At 41.1% G+C, this 15,461-nt stretch overlaps 1 protein-coding gene and 1 long non-coding RNA gene across 3 annotated transcripts in view; one reads left to right on the forward strand and one right to left on the reverse strand.

Moving 5' to 3' along the window:
* COL4A2 (collagen type IV alpha 2 chain) overlaps positions 1–15,461 on the reverse strand; it is a 146,102-nt gene that overhangs the window by 109,718 nt on the left and 20,923 nt on the right. The window lies entirely within an intron of this gene.
* LOC140646256 (uncharacterized) lies at positions 3,914–5,050 on the forward strand. The gene is made up of 3 exons (XR_012040384.1): positions 3,914–4,132; positions 4,383–4,586; positions 4,702–5,050. It is a non-coding gene; the product is annotated as an uncharacterized lncRNA (long non-coding RNA).

The following is a 15,461-nucleotide window of genomic DNA, read 5'->3' on the forward strand; positions in this document are numbered from 1 at the left end:
CAACCAGGAGCACATTCGGATGCTTCACATGAGACTTCAGCCTGGAAGCCCTCTGGGTCACTGCCAGGGAGACCAGACCGGCCCACACCTCCAGGATGGACCTCTGTTTCCACGTTTGACCTGCAGCCGTTGAAACTCATGTTAATTTCAAATTCGGTTTATAAGGCCCTGACTTAGAAACAGTAATTTTCTGCTTCCTTCAAAAGAAAGGAGGAAAAAATAAAGTAGGAGTATGATGAGGTACTCCTGCTGTTGATGAACCAGACAGAGAGGAACTTCATTGGTTTCAAACATAACCGCACAGTTGTATTTGCTCAAAACCAGCACTTTACTCCTTAAAGAGTCGAAAACATTTGTTGCCTGGATGCCAAACTCATTTCTCTAGAAACATGTATAAACAACCATTCAAAACAAGTATGGAGAACGCTGTCAGCGGGGGAGGCCTGGACTGCCCAGCGTCAGGCTTGGTGTGGAAAATGCTCTGTCCTCAGAGCTCCAATGCCCAAGAGGGAACCAGCCGTCTGAAACCACCGGCTTGCAATCCAGTAGCTACTAGTGCACTGGACAGTAAGACCACTGTGAAGACCTTAGCTGGCGAGGGAAAGGGAGAGATAAATTGGCACATTCAGAGAGGAAGGAAAAGATGTGGGTGTGGATCCTCTCTCCAACTGTTCTGAGAATTATTTTGCTAAGAAATAATTCTTTCTTTCATATTTGAATGCGAGCCAGAACCTTTTCTAGACTGGATGCATGGCAACTGGAATAATTTAGTGCGTGACCTCAATATCATATCAACTTCCCACCAAGTTTATACTTCCCACCAAGAGTAGGGGGAGCCATGTATTTACACATCCTTCAGTGAGAAAAAAGCTGGAGGAGGAACAGGAGGAACATGAAGAGACTTACCACCAGCCATACTAAGAAAAAGCTGGTCTCTTAACAACTGCCTAATGCAGTCTTCCCAATGTGATGAGAACAGCAATGCTTGTGGCAATCAATTATGAATTATCGATTGGTGTGGAGTTTCAAATGCCACCTCCCTCTTACGATGGAGTGGATAGAGAAAACTGCGAGGCAGGTTGCCAACCAAGCAAGCAGCTTGCTTCAGTTCTGAGTCCTGACGGGCATGGGAACGTCAACAGAGGAGGAGTATCCAAAAGCGGCACTGCTCCCAGGGACTGGGATGCCTGTGCTCAATGTTTGGGGTGAGGGAAGGAAGAGCAAGAGAATACAAAGTCTCGGATGCTGAGAAGACCCCAACAGACAGAAACTTGTCTTCTCAAGTGTGTCTCAGCAAGCACGTTGAAGCCAGCAATGGGAAACATGAATTCTGTACCTCTCAGAAGTTAAGCTATAAAAGACTTTCCTCTTATGGGCTGGCTTGTGGCTCTTAACGGTTGGACTTGATGATTTTAAAGGTCTTTTCCAACCTAAACAATTCTATGATTCTATGATTCTTGATTATATGAACTTCCTGGCATGTGACCTTGATTTGAAGGCTGCATAGTTTCATTTCAAAGTGAAACTTCACAGCTCCACATGTTCCCTTTATTTGAGGTACTATTTACCATCCCCTCTTCAAATTAAAAAGTTCTCGTCGCAGTCTCGAGACACTGCCTTGTAACAACTGCAGAAGCCAGACATGATACAGTGTGAACCTACTCTTCACATTTTCATAAAAGCATTTCTAATTTTGTGGCGCTCATCCAAACACATATTTACTCAGCAAACCAGATGGAATCCAGAAGGAGCTGCTGTGATATAGTAGGCATTAAAAAAAAAAGTAAGGTCTTTAAGAGGCTCAGTCAGAGAGTAAATCTTAAAGGCTGTCTAAATATACAGTACAGATATTTGAATAACTGTCCAGGGGTCTTGCCCACTTGCCCAACATGAAGTTGTTTGCAAACAGTACACTTCTGAGCAAGCAGTGTATGCCGTGCCACAGTTTTCTGTCAAGAAGTCAGTGAACGGGGGTCTCATATTTTACAGGTAATGAAGTTGGATTTGGCTACATTTTGCCTTTTTTTCCCTCTCAGAGATGATTATATGCTATCCTAAGAAAGGGACTAGAATGTAAGATGGGAAAATCCAGTTAAAACACTTTAAAATGTCAAACAATAAAAAATAGTCACCACTATAGAAAAATTTATCACTCCTGCTTATTTTTGAAGAATGTGTAATGCCATGGGAAAGGGAATCCTAAAAAGCAGCCATGGGTCTCTGCATGAATGTGCTCCATCTCTCAGGAGCTAATGAAGGAGGGTTAAGATGCAGAGGGCTTTTCCTAGAACAAAATTGCATCCAGAGGAGGAAGAACAACGTCCTCTGGCACTTCTCTATTTGAGACAGGTGACTTAGTTGCCTCAAGGAATGACAATTTTTGTCTTAATCATCAACTAAGGCTTGAACATACACTAGCAAGAGAGAGGTGATGCTGCAGGCAAACTAAGCTCTTTGAAGAGTGTGCAGCCATAGTTGAAAATACTTCTTACATCTTACAAAGAGGCAAACGTTACATGGTCATCAACTGACACCTATGGCCCACAGCGATTACAGAAGGACAATAAAACTGTTGCTTATGAGCACTCCGTTTTCAGTTTTACCAACTTAAGAATCAGGTTTGCTTTCAGAAAAAAACCCCACAGATATGAGTCTAGTAAGAGTTTGAAGCTGGAAATGTATTAATAAAGGTAAGCAAAGGTACATACATTAATTATTACTATTAGTTAAGGCAAGCCCATTGGCTTCCCCGAATATAACGAGAACTTAGACACCTTGTGAATATGTAGATGCCTAAATTTAGGTGACTTCATATCAACTGACTCTTCGCTCAAATGGGAACTTTTAGCTAAATCTGAAAGAAAGGTAGAAGATTCAGAAGTAGCTAAAGGAAAATCTGGATTGGTAAGTTCAAATTTGTTTTGATATCTTGTTAAACTTGATTCCATCTTGTTAAATGCATGCTCTTAGATGCATATTATTTTAGTCTATTAACTTTTCTTATGAGACAAAAGACTCTCATCTAGCATGCAACATGGCATTCTTCATCTAAAAAGATGGTGGTCTTTAGAGTGCTGGGACATCTTAACATGAGCCCTTATTCACAATACCCCATCCCTAGAAATTAAGTGTATCTCCAAAAAAGCTACTTTGGTGGTTTTAAAAAGTAGTATTGCAGGAGTCAGAAGAAGTGTTTTCTAGTTATCAGTGATGAAGAAAGCACTCTGACTTGGCAAAGAAGATGTAATCACTTGTTAGGGAGTCTGTGAAGACAAGCTACACTGAAAGGCACAGTTTGTTTATCTTTCAATTTTTATTCTATTATTTTATTTTATGCAAACCACTGTGCATTTTGTATTTGATCTGCACAAGTGTAAAGGCTTAGGCAAGGCACAAGTTAGTGGACAGTGTTATCACCTCATATGTGCAGCTACACTGCACAGTGGATCAAAAATATTTTCCGTAAAGGAATGAGGGTAAAGACACTGTCAGCCCTTAATCTGAATTTGGCTTTTGTCCAGTATCTTATATTACTGGAATAAAATCCCCCTTCCCATCCCTAAGAACAGAAAGGCATTTGTTCACATACTAGTAGCATAATAATGAAACGCAGCATCCACTCATTAAAGTAGCAATTTCTATATTTAACTACTTTTAGTTTCTGAAGTCTAGTCATTTTCAGTTCTGGAAAGACATCCAAATAATGATATCATTTGCTTCAAACAATAGAAAGTCTGGATACTATTCTATATATGGAGATTTTTTTTTAGTCTATTTATAAACCACGCCAGTTATTTGACCTGTCTAGTTTACTCACCTACGTAAATTGGCAGACTCAGGAAGCTTACTTAAGAACATATTATTCTTAGTGATTGCTAAACCTTAAAAGTTGCTAAATTATACTTCAGATATGCATCCAGTATTTCTGAAAACTCATCTGCACCTATTACACTAAGAACAAACCAACCTGCCAATGTAGGAAAGGTTTTTGCTTTTGAACCAGCAGCAATGCAATTGCATTAGCCCTGCTCGTGGGGAAGGGACTGATAGAAACCAGCCATACAGCTGTTTGCATGGCTGTATTGTCTATATTTGTTCAGTGCAGTGCAACGGTACCAGGGTTTCCCAAAATGTAAGTATAACCACCGAGATTTTATTCCAGTCTCATGTTTTCTATAATTACTTTCAAATGCTTGATTGTGTATGAACTGCATTTATAAATTGAATTAGTTTTCCTCTGAAGAATAGCTGTTTTACAGCCGTAACCTGCTGACCTGGTTCTTATGCATTCAGAGATCCTGGGAGGGTTTTTTTCCCCCCTTGGGAGGGGTGAGGTTGGTGACAGTTTTTAATGGCCTCTTTTAATCCTGTTGTGCCTGCAGAATCAACTATAGCAGAGAAAGAGAGAGAGCTGAGTTTAAGTTCTTCCTGCAGAATTATTTACTAAATTGTAATTAGAAATATATACCAAGAACTGGAAGTATGGACCTATCACTGAGAGCATGATTTGAAAGGAATGGATTTGCACATGTTTATTGGTGATGGCACAGATGGACCGACACTGCTTTTAGCATACATGCTGATGGGTAAGTCTAGTCCAGTATAATGCTTACAGCCCTGGCTCAGTTTTCAGAGTTGGCTGTTGGACAAATTACTGTACGGGAAATATTAAATGTGGAAATTTGCTATGCAATTTTTCAGAACTGCTTCTTGGGACTGGACTGGTATTTCCTTAAAAGTAAGAAGAATGGATATGAGATTTGCAAACTGGAAACAGAACTGCATTTGATGATGGAAGTGTTTACTGCTAACTGCTTGGTCAGATGCAACACCCACCATTTCCTTTCTATTTCAGTCAAGAAAAAGCCCATGAGAACTAGCTTTCTTACTGACCCATTTCACTTTTCAGTTTAGAATTCAAAACTTAACCTCCTCCGTGAGCCTTCTCCTCTCTGCTCTGAGTTGATCAGTGTTGCCACTGGTAAAAGCCTTGGGTAAAGCAGATTGTTACAGGGGGTATACTGGATAAAGAAGGTATATTAGAGGATCTGACATATCAGGACTATATGCAGACCTCTGTGAAAGTTTTGCTATTTGCAAAGGGGTCAAGGCAGGTAATCTAAAATACAGAAGAAGGTGTTCAGAAAAAAGATCAATCTCTTCCTTGTGGATATAAAAACTCACAGTCAACTATTAGTGATAATCTCCTTTCTCACCCATACACTTTTGATTACCAAAATGTCTTGATATATTTTCTCATAAGAGAAAAGAAGGGACCTGCAAAAGCTCCTTTTTTTTAATATATATTTTGCAAATAAGGTGTCCCAACATGCATAAGAAACACCTGAAAAATTCAAACAGGAGAAGCATTATAATTCCTGCTCATAAAACTTACATGATATATTTCGATTCCCACTTCTACCAAAAAGCTGTTTTATTTAGTTACCTCCTCAGGAGACAAAATCTATAGCTAAACAGAATGATTATTTTGTGTATTTGTATCTGTAGATGTCAAAATCTGAAACCTGGAATGGCCAAATTAAGTTCTCCTGGATACTAAAAAATAAGTAACAGCCATTTTTTCCTTTGGGTATTTTTTCATCCTTCATACCCACTTCTACATAAATTTCATGGGAGGGGTGGGAAGGTTTTGTCTTGTCTTGTCTTAGTCTTGTCTTAGTCTTGTCAAGTCTTGTCTTTGTCTTGTCTTAGTCAAACCTTGTTTGACTAAGGTTTTGGGGGGGAGGTTCAATTTCCTTCAAAATACCCAATCGACTATACAAGAATATTACCACAGCCACACCGTGAAACTTTGGCTCAGGAGAAGATAATGTAGAATTTACATTTACCCAGAGTAAGAAAAAAGGGCTCATCTTTCCCATACGTACCACTGAGTTGTGACTTACAACCTGCTTTGGTTCAGTTCAGCAGCTGGGCTGATTTCTGCAACGTTGCAGAACTGAGTTAAATGCACTTTCCCAGAGTCGCAGGGATGAGTCACTGGTTCAGCTTGGTCTAGGACCCAAGACCTTCCTGCCTCCCAGTTCATTTCCCTAACCAACAGACAAACACTGTCTGCATTGCTGCAATAAGTCTTGTGTCTCAGTCTCCACACTAAAAATGCTCTTATCACAGTACAAACAACTAACATACTGAGATTATAAACAACCAAATATCAAGCTTCTTTAAACTGACTTAAGTGATGTCATCTGGCTTCTCTTTCACATTCTTTTTCATTATATGCTTGTCTTTTTGCAAATGGATCTATAAAAATCCGGAAATGTTCATGCCTTGGCAGTAAAGAGTAGAAAACAGACAATAAAGTAAGGAATACACCTATAGTTCACTGTATCAGAAATGAGATAGGCTTGATTCTTAGAAGAGGTAGAACAGACCCTGCGGTGCTCATCAAGCTCAAAGGTCCTAGCAATTGGTAACCGATGCTTTATTCAGAACATGTTTCCTGTATAAACTGTACACCCCACCTAACTCAGGAAGAATAACTCTGAATTAGAAATCCAGCAGAGACAACCAGCAGACTGGATGTATGTATTCAGCTTTGCCATAAGCAGCTTTCTATGAAACTCCTCATAGGTGACGTCAGCTCAAAATGTTGATTTTGAGACAGAATGCCCAAAGCCCAAGAACGGATCTTAGAAACACATTATCAGCAATAGTGTGGAAATAACCTGGGACTGCAATGTTCATGTTAAAGGGTCACAATATCACTCAAAAAAAAATTCCAAGCTTTATCTCCTTGCTCGCCTCCCTGAAACTTCACAGATCATATCTCATGCCTCTGGTTGGAACAGATCTTCAGATTAGAGACCAGTAATGAGACTGTCGATGTCTTGGGCAGGTACCACATTATTAGGGCAGTGGTCAGGCCTCTCTAAGATCCAAAACATAAAAACCCAGTGGCTTTTGCCTGACATAAGATGCAAGACTGCTAAACTCCAAAGCTTGGTAGAGGAAAACAGCTCTCCACATGTAGACTGAGGAATCAGGACCCTAGTGAATCATTATCATAGGTATGGCTCAACCACTGTCAAGACTCTTCTCCAGAGGCCCTTTGCTCTCCCACATAAAGCCACAGCTTCATTTTTGGGCATCAGAAGGTAACAGAAAAATCACATATTTGTCTTGTCTTTCTTATCCCTGATCATGGAAAAGTCAGTATCTACATCGTATTTTGTGAGCAGGATAGATCTCAAATTAAGTTGCTGGAAGAACTCTGCTACGTTTCCCCTCCTAGCAGAATCCTCTCTCACCATTTACTTTTGAAAAAGAGACTTAATGGTTGAACTGCGGAAAGCATGGTAAAATAGCTTCATTGCTTCCTCTTCACTAGATCTTTCCTTCTGTGTTCTTTTTTTCCAGCCTCTAATAAATCATTCCAGTTGATTTTTGAAAGGCAGGTCATTTTTATGAAAAGGTAACCGTACTGACACATGCTGGATCAATAATGGGGTTTTGAGTCCTATCACACTTTCTCAGCAACAGCTGTTGTTCACAGATGGATCTCACTAAGCACACATTTGAGGGGCTAAGCACTGATTGTTCAATGCCTGCAAGCTGCATAACTACAGTCTCATTTCTCCGTCTAATGAGATTAGCAACGGTCCCCAGAAAATTCCCGCTCTGTTTATATTGCTTAGTTTGTAATCTCTTCCCTTTTGTATCCTGAAAGGTAAGAAGAGGGTTTCCCTAGTCGTCAGATCCTGGAACCTGTTTAACTGAATTGGAAAGATGCTAAAACAAGTCTTGGAGGCATTTACTCCAAACCTCATCCTCTTTATTTCCTTAGTGTGTACTTACATGCAAGTGTAATTCATTTTCCAGCTGTGAAGTGTAATAGTTTTTCTTCTGGCTCTTTTTCCTTACTTTTCTGTTTTTTCTGATGAACTGGGTTCCACTCGGGCAACTGATTCTCGGTAGCAGGAGATCCCAGATCAGCCAGTACCTTTGTTTCAATTTCAATTTTTCTGCTGAAGTACAATCTTTTAGCACAGTTGGACCACTTCTCTACAGCTCCCAGTTTTCATGGCACCAACCGTTCACACAGTCCATTCAGAATATTTATTCTGCAGTTCTTATTTCTGATAATATTCCAATTTCCCCAGACTTTTTTGACTGATGCCCATTACCTTCCCTATGCATACACATGCTTTTTCCTTCTCTCTGTACAACACCTAGGTCACCAGATCATTTGGAGAACTCCCTAAAGTAGATTACAGTCACACTAACAACCCTTATTTGTGGCGTTAGTGATTCCTGCTGTCCACTGTTATGCAGAACACTGACTTCAGTAGCTTAGGAGAGTGCTTCTTCCTGCTGGTGTTCCTGTGCTTCTATATTATACATGAACCAGATTTTGGAGTCTAGGTCACCACTGATGCAGCTGGGCAAGATACTTAGAATATGGCCATGACAAAGACAATCCTTGAAGACCTTGGTACGGTTAGAATAAAGCCCCCTTATGAATTTCCCTTCTCCTGCTTACTGAGAAAGGGTATCTACAGTAACACATTTCCCAGAAACTCCTGTGACTTCCCGATGCCCTGCTTCTTCTTACTCATCCCCAAAAACTACCTCCCAGTGCAAATAGCCAGTAGCTCTGAACTCAGTTGTTCCACTAAATCCAACCATATCCCTTAATCATGGAAACTGAGCCTCTTGATGCATACTGGAGAACTTCATAAAGTGTGATGTTCTTGGCTGTGAATTCCTGCTACTCTGTGAGCTAGGGCTCATGGCAAATGTGAAAGTTTTTTCTGCTGCTGCTGTTTTTTAGTATCTTTAGGTAACTAAGAAAACATTAGTTCTTGTGTTTTCCTCATTAAGCCACAGCAATAATATAAAAATCACGTAAAAAGCTACTCCTAAAATCTTGCAATAGCAGAAACCCTCATCCTCCACACAAATTTACTCATTAAGCTCCTATAGACCCAAACCCCAGTATGCTAGTCTTTGTACAAAACCACAACAAATGTGACTATTACCCGACACTGGTAATAGTCTAACTCTCTCCTGTCATCTTTTTCTAGCAACAGGGGACCTAGATGAAACATGACTTACGTGACTGAAGACAACTGTTTATGCCAGATGCTGAAAGAGCAATAGGATGCATTACACAAACAATTCTCGGGTCTTGTATTTTGACCCAAAATACTAATTACTACCCACCCCTGTTTCCTATCTTATCTTTTTTTAACAATTGGATGCTTTCGGGGGGAGAGCAGTACAGTGCTGACATGCTTTGCTGTGTCTATTTTGCTAAGAGTAGCTGGCACAGCTGGCAAAAGGGAGGTTAACTGACTTCTCACTCCCCGCCCCATCCCAGGAAGGCAGTAGGAAAAACGGAATTGTTCTTCCGAATTGCACATCCGTCCTGTCTCCTCCTGGGAAGAGACAGCTATTTCTTATCTTGGCTGTTTTACATCACTGAAATGTGAAGGCAGAGTTCAAAGGAAGGAAATCCGAGAAAAGAGACACCTCTCTGTTTCAGAGCATTGAAGGGAACTGCTGTCTACGTACCAGAAGAAGGGTGGGGTGGTTGGTGGTGGTGGGGACAAGAATGTTGTAGCTAATGGTGAGCTAGAAAACCTCCACTGACAGAAAAATAAAACTTTTTGGTGAAAGGGAGATCTTTGATCTGCTATCTGCTCTTTATACTTTTGAAAAAGACATTTAAATAAATACCTTTACATTATTTCAGCCTACAAACTTCTTGTCAATAGTGATTGTCCTCTGAAATCCTAAAGAAAAGATGCGGCTGTCTGTTATTCATGCCTCAAAGATAGAAAGGAAAGAAAAACATCCTTTTTGCACTATTCTAGGACACACTGCCCCTGGAAATAGGGACTTATGGCTAAATCTAGTATAAATATTGTCATTTGGTAATACTTCAACGAATGCCTAATTTAGCCTTCCCGCTGGGGATCATAAATGAACACATGAGTTCTCTGAGAAGACACAAAGAAATTTTAATTATCCCATTTAGGAGGAGATCTGTTTAAAGGACATAGACCTGAAATACGTGAGTGGCAAACTTCAAAAGATCTGGAGCTAAAGATAAGCACGCAAAACTGAGAGTACTTATGTGAAGCTTATCTGGACTATTTGATGCTCTGCAAGACAGTACCAGAAATCAGGTACCAGCAGGTCTTCTGCAGTAATTTCAGAACTTCCTTTCCAGCTAGAAACTTGATCTGTTTGGTGGCAATTCCTCACCTCTGGACCTTGCATAACACTGAGAGCGTGGCACGAGAACACGAAACTCAGTAACTTAAGAAACTCCCGTCATGGAAGTGCTATCCGGGCATTTCAGAACTCAAAACTCCTCATGCAGCAATGCGAGCTTGGCCAGACTCAGCCAGTTTCTCCTGTGAAAGCAGACGGTCTGAAGAGCAGCCCTTTCCCAAGAACTCCCGCGGACAAGAAGTCTTCTCCACAGCCTAGAGAAGGAACATCACCTGTTGGCATCCGCTGGCAAGAGAAGGGAACAACGGACCAGGCTTTATCAGGCTTAACTGAACATTTATTTTCTAGCATTTTGGGCCTTTGCGTTAAAAACAACTAAGTTAAAAAGTGTAGCAAATGGTATGCACAAACACGTTCGCAAAAACTTGGGTAACTTCCCTGGGGTAAACAGTGCTCCTAATAAACTGCTCTGGTCCTGAGAAATGGAAAAATGTCTCTATGTGGGGAAAAAGATTCCAAGCAGATTATTTCTTCCTTTCTTTTTTTTTCCTTTAGGAAAGAAAGAAGACTTAATTCAGTAAGCCCGTTCCGCGTGGCTGGGGCTCTGCGTGGATCCCCGCACCGCTGCACTTTCTGTAAAGCACCAGAAACACCGCAGGGAGGGCTGCGCGGTCGCTGCAGAGACCAGAGAAGGGAGTAGTCAGGAAGCTGGCTGCCGGCGCAGCAGTCACAGCTAGCAGCAGCACCAGCGACTAACGGCAAAACCAGTAACAGAGCTCAGCGCGGCAGAACACGTGCAGGAATTGGGGACGGAGCAGGTTTGGCTGCAGACGGCGCCCACCCCCTGCGAGACCTGGGCACCCTGCTCCTGCAGGGTGGGGGGACTGGGGAGGGAACGGCAAGCCACTGCAGCCATCACCCCCAGCTCCTGGAGGATGGTGTGATGCTGCGAACATACTCCATGATGGCAGTTTTGCCTCCTGCTGTGGATTACTTAGGTTTTCCAAAATGACGTATGATTAATTGGAAGGTAGAAAGAACAGGGAAGTGTAAAGATTTATTTATTTAGGCCCTTTAGTTTGATTCATTGTTCCTGCGGAGGGAAGTACTGCTCAATAAGAGAGCGTAATTTAGATTGCCAGATTTCTGGGTGGAGGCTCAAACTGATGCAGTTTGTTTGGCTCTGCAGGTTGGGTTGGTTTTTTTTTTTTGGTGGGGAGAGCTAAAATTGATTCTGACCTGTACTGCTTCTTGACAGAGAGGCTTCTCTGACGTTGAATTCCCTGTTGGGCTAGACATCAGTCTACCTGAATGATGTGGACTTCTAAAGAACCAGTACATCATACAAGCAGGTATCAAATCTAGATGCATCGCTATCTCATACATAGATGGACGTGATGAAGTGTAATTTATCACTTGGACAGCTCAGCCAGGAAAGGCTGCTATTGCAATCACATTGTCAAATTACACTTCTGCCAGTGGAATACCTCTATGCAAAAAATACAAATTGGGAACAGCACAGGCTTTGCCTTTCTGGTTTTATCTACAATAGAAGCTTTTGTCAGCAAAACATATATATGTAATCCACAGATGGCTGGATTGCAGACCTGGCTAAAGATTGCTTAAATAGACCCTTACACTAAGCTAGGTGACTAAAAGGATGCAACTGAGATGGCACAATGCAACACCTCGTCCAAGTAACGTCCATTACTTCGTAATAATAAGCTTACATGTAAATATTAAATGCCATAACTCAAGTACATGCTTAGATATTACATGTTTTTGATTGAGTTTTTGGTTTTGAGAAAGATCATATGAACTATGCTAATTTATTCTCCATATTAATTCAGATATGTTGCTTTTTAAAAAATAATTTCTTTATTTTCCTTTTTGGAAAGAAACTCCAGTGAAAACCAAAATTCCAGAGGAATTTATTCTTTTTGGAGAGCTAGCTGTGAAAACATGCAGAATTTTCGGCTTTCCCATAATAAAACTTCCTTGGCCTCTAACACCAGAACTATCCGTTCCTCCAAGTGCAGAACACACTAATAAAATATTTATCGTCTAGGAAAGACATTGGCAGTGTTTTTCATACCATCTGCATTCTGACTCTGGGACCTCTCAAGAGCTGAGCAAGGGTGCTGCTTGGACGGCTTTCAAAAACGGGGCAAAGAGTGCTTGACATGCCACGGGAGGTGAAGAGTCTGTGAGCCGAACAGTTACTCACCCCCACTATCCCAGTGCACCTCGGCCCATGTCCGCAGCCTGGATATCACGTTCCAGCTTTGATAAAGGCATCCTCCTTGCCCATATTTCTACAGTAGCACCAAAAGCATTAATTATTTCTGATTTGCAGTGCTGAAACTGTGTTAGTATGTCAGGCACTTTGTTTCATCCTAAAGAAGCTCTGTTGCCACAACGTAGTACCTGTGGCATGTATTTTGTGGTGTGGTTCAGTCCCAGAGCTCAGGACGTGTACTTTGCATTTGCTTGCTGCAGGGCAGATGTCCATCCTACCTAAATAACTCTAGCTGCAAACAGTAGCATCTGAGGAACTGATCAAGATCAGTACTACCAAATATTTTCATTATGCTGGTTTCTAACAGCACATTACACTTCTAGTAATTCTTAAGCTGAAAGTTCAATATAGTGCCTAAAAATGCATTTATATGCTTTCTGCTACCGGTTTCTTGTAATCCTTGGGCTCAAAACCAGCAAAAATTAATTGTGTGTGGTAGGAGACAGCAACAACAGTATCAGAACACATAATAGCCAAGGCAAAGTTGGGAAAGATTATACTGGTGTTAATTTTGATTTTTTTTGTACTCAAACAAAAAAGTAAACTTGATTACAAAGAAAGTTTTTCCCAACTTCAGCTACAATGTTTTAGGTCTATACAGTCAGGTCAGAAAAAGTTACATGAATGCAACATACTTTCTGTGTAAATACAAAGCGTAGAAAACTTCAATATCAAAATGATAGATCACTCGAGTTATTCATTTCTTCTCTCTGAGTAGGAAAAAAAATGTTTTCCAGGTATTTTTCCATGAAATGTATTAAATGAGTTCGAAACGTGGCTTCCTTTCTTTTAGATTAAAAGTAGCACACACCTTCAGGAAAATAGTAATAATAGAAAGGTCAGGCAACTTTCTTTTCCATGCCTCCACACAGGCTCAAGGCGCCCGTGCTCTGAGACACCTCCGCCTCAGGGAGGCTTGCCCAGCCCCGCTTTACTGGGGAGATCTGATAAGGCTTTGAGGTGGATCGACAGGACTGCAGGCCATGAAGACCAGCAAGGCTGTTCCAGCTGTCTCCCAAGTACAGCTGGAGCCTGCAGACATTACTGCTGTAGCACAGCCTTCTGCATCAGATCGCTAGTCAAAAGCAGAGGAGCATCAATGGAATACGAGAGGCAGTTTTCATACCGCTTTGCTGTCTGATCTTGTTGAGGCTACTGCCTTTCCATGGAGGACTTCTGTCTTGTTTGACTAAAATCCTCTCCTGCACTGAAGTTTTTTTCTCTTGGCATTCAACTGCTCCCTTTCTTTAGGACACGGCAACACCTACCGTGCGACGAAAACAGGAGGTATCACAAGCAGCATGTGGAACAGGTTCCTGGCTAGCAACACAGAAAACAAGAACATTCTTCACTTGCTTGCTCATTTGCAAAAGAGCGAATACTGCTGAGAGCTCCCAAGCCTCTGTTATCTCTGTGACTGATCCTTGGTGAACATCCGGCAGCAAAATGAACTTTCCAGGGTGGCTGAATATCAAATAAAAGTGGGTTGCCTGGACTAGAGAACAGCACCATTACCACTTATCTTGTTGTGACAAAACGAGTTAGCGTATTTGTCATTCTTTACTTGATAAATGTAAACAGACACAAGGGGTGTGTAGGGACATAACATCATTTTCTTCCATTTCTCAAAAATAGCAAAGCTAAATATCTTCTCTGTAAGTGCAGCATATTCTAAAATTAGATAAACAAAGACTGCAGAAAGGTTTCTGGAACTTAGTTTGCTAAGTAAATAATGGAAAGAATGGTTGCCTCCATCCTTCCAGTTCTCCTAGATGTCTAACTGTCAGCAGGTAGATGGAAAGAGAGTTGTAGTTAAGAAACAGGGAGCTGAGTTACATCCAAGTGAAAAAAATGAAAGAGGAGCTACTGAACTGAAAGAAACCGAACTTCAGTATTAAAGTAATATTACATAGGGGGGTTCCCAGACTTGCTTGAATATGGCAACAACTCTTGCTGTCGTAAGTGGGTGTATCTATTCTTTGAATTCACAAATGAATCTGAATTCACAAATCCAAACCTGTGCAATCACTTCCTTCATCCTCCTGTTATATACACTCACTCCCATAACACCCTAGCTCCAGCATCCTCAGCCGGAGCTGCAGATATCCTATGGGCTTCTTTGCAGTATGTCCGTGCTAGAAGAAATGGGTACTTCTCATTTTGCCTACATGCAGATGGCGACTCAAGTGAGCAGAGCTGGAAGCCACCATCAGCCACCAGCAAACACGTACCACTTTCAAACAGTGTGTCTATATGGCTATTCGTAAAATAAATAGTCTGGGGATCACACAGGGGACTGCAATAATAAGAAAATGGGAGTTATACCCGTTTGGACTGAAAAACAACAGTCACAAACATTTGGCTCCTTAATGCAGCCCAAGTCACGAAGCAGAGGTGAAACCAGCCTGTTTGCAGGTTGAGCTTTGGTATTAGAGATCTGGAGTCCCCTCACTTGTGTTGGTCTATGAAGGGAAAATGTTCATCAGTGCTAGTCCTGAGACCTGTGTATGGGAAGGCCACAACAATAAAGCAGATACTTTGGAATATTCATATTACATAACTGCTGTAAAGAAGAGGTAGCTGTAATGGCAGGAATGGGTTGGAGAGAAAAAATGCGATGACTTGCAGAAAGGAGAATTAGGAAACCTAAAATCTCAAGGAACACATTCAGAAAAAAGAAATATCATTTGACTGCTACTCTGAATTTTATGCCTGCACTAAAAAAAGAGTCACATTAACTTCTGTGCTACTGCTTTTTCTTAAGCAGAGGTATGCAAAGCAGCTTTAAACTTATCTCTTATCTCTATGCTTGCTGTATATGGAATTTTCCAGAGGAATTTGTCTAGCAGATGTTTTTAACTAGAGTTGGTTAAAAGCATGATGAAGCCACAGCAGGGAAAATAAATAGCAGTGTTCTGACACTAGGAAGCCAGTTGTCATTGTTAGTGATGAAGAAAGA

Source organism: Ciconia boyciana, chromosome 1, assembly GCF_034638445.1.
Source record: "Ciconia boyciana chromosome 1, ASM3463844v1, whole genome shotgun sequence".
NCBI classification, from domain to species: domain Eukaryota; kingdom Metazoa; phylum Chordata; class Aves; order Ciconiiformes; family Ciconiidae; genus Ciconia; species Ciconia boyciana.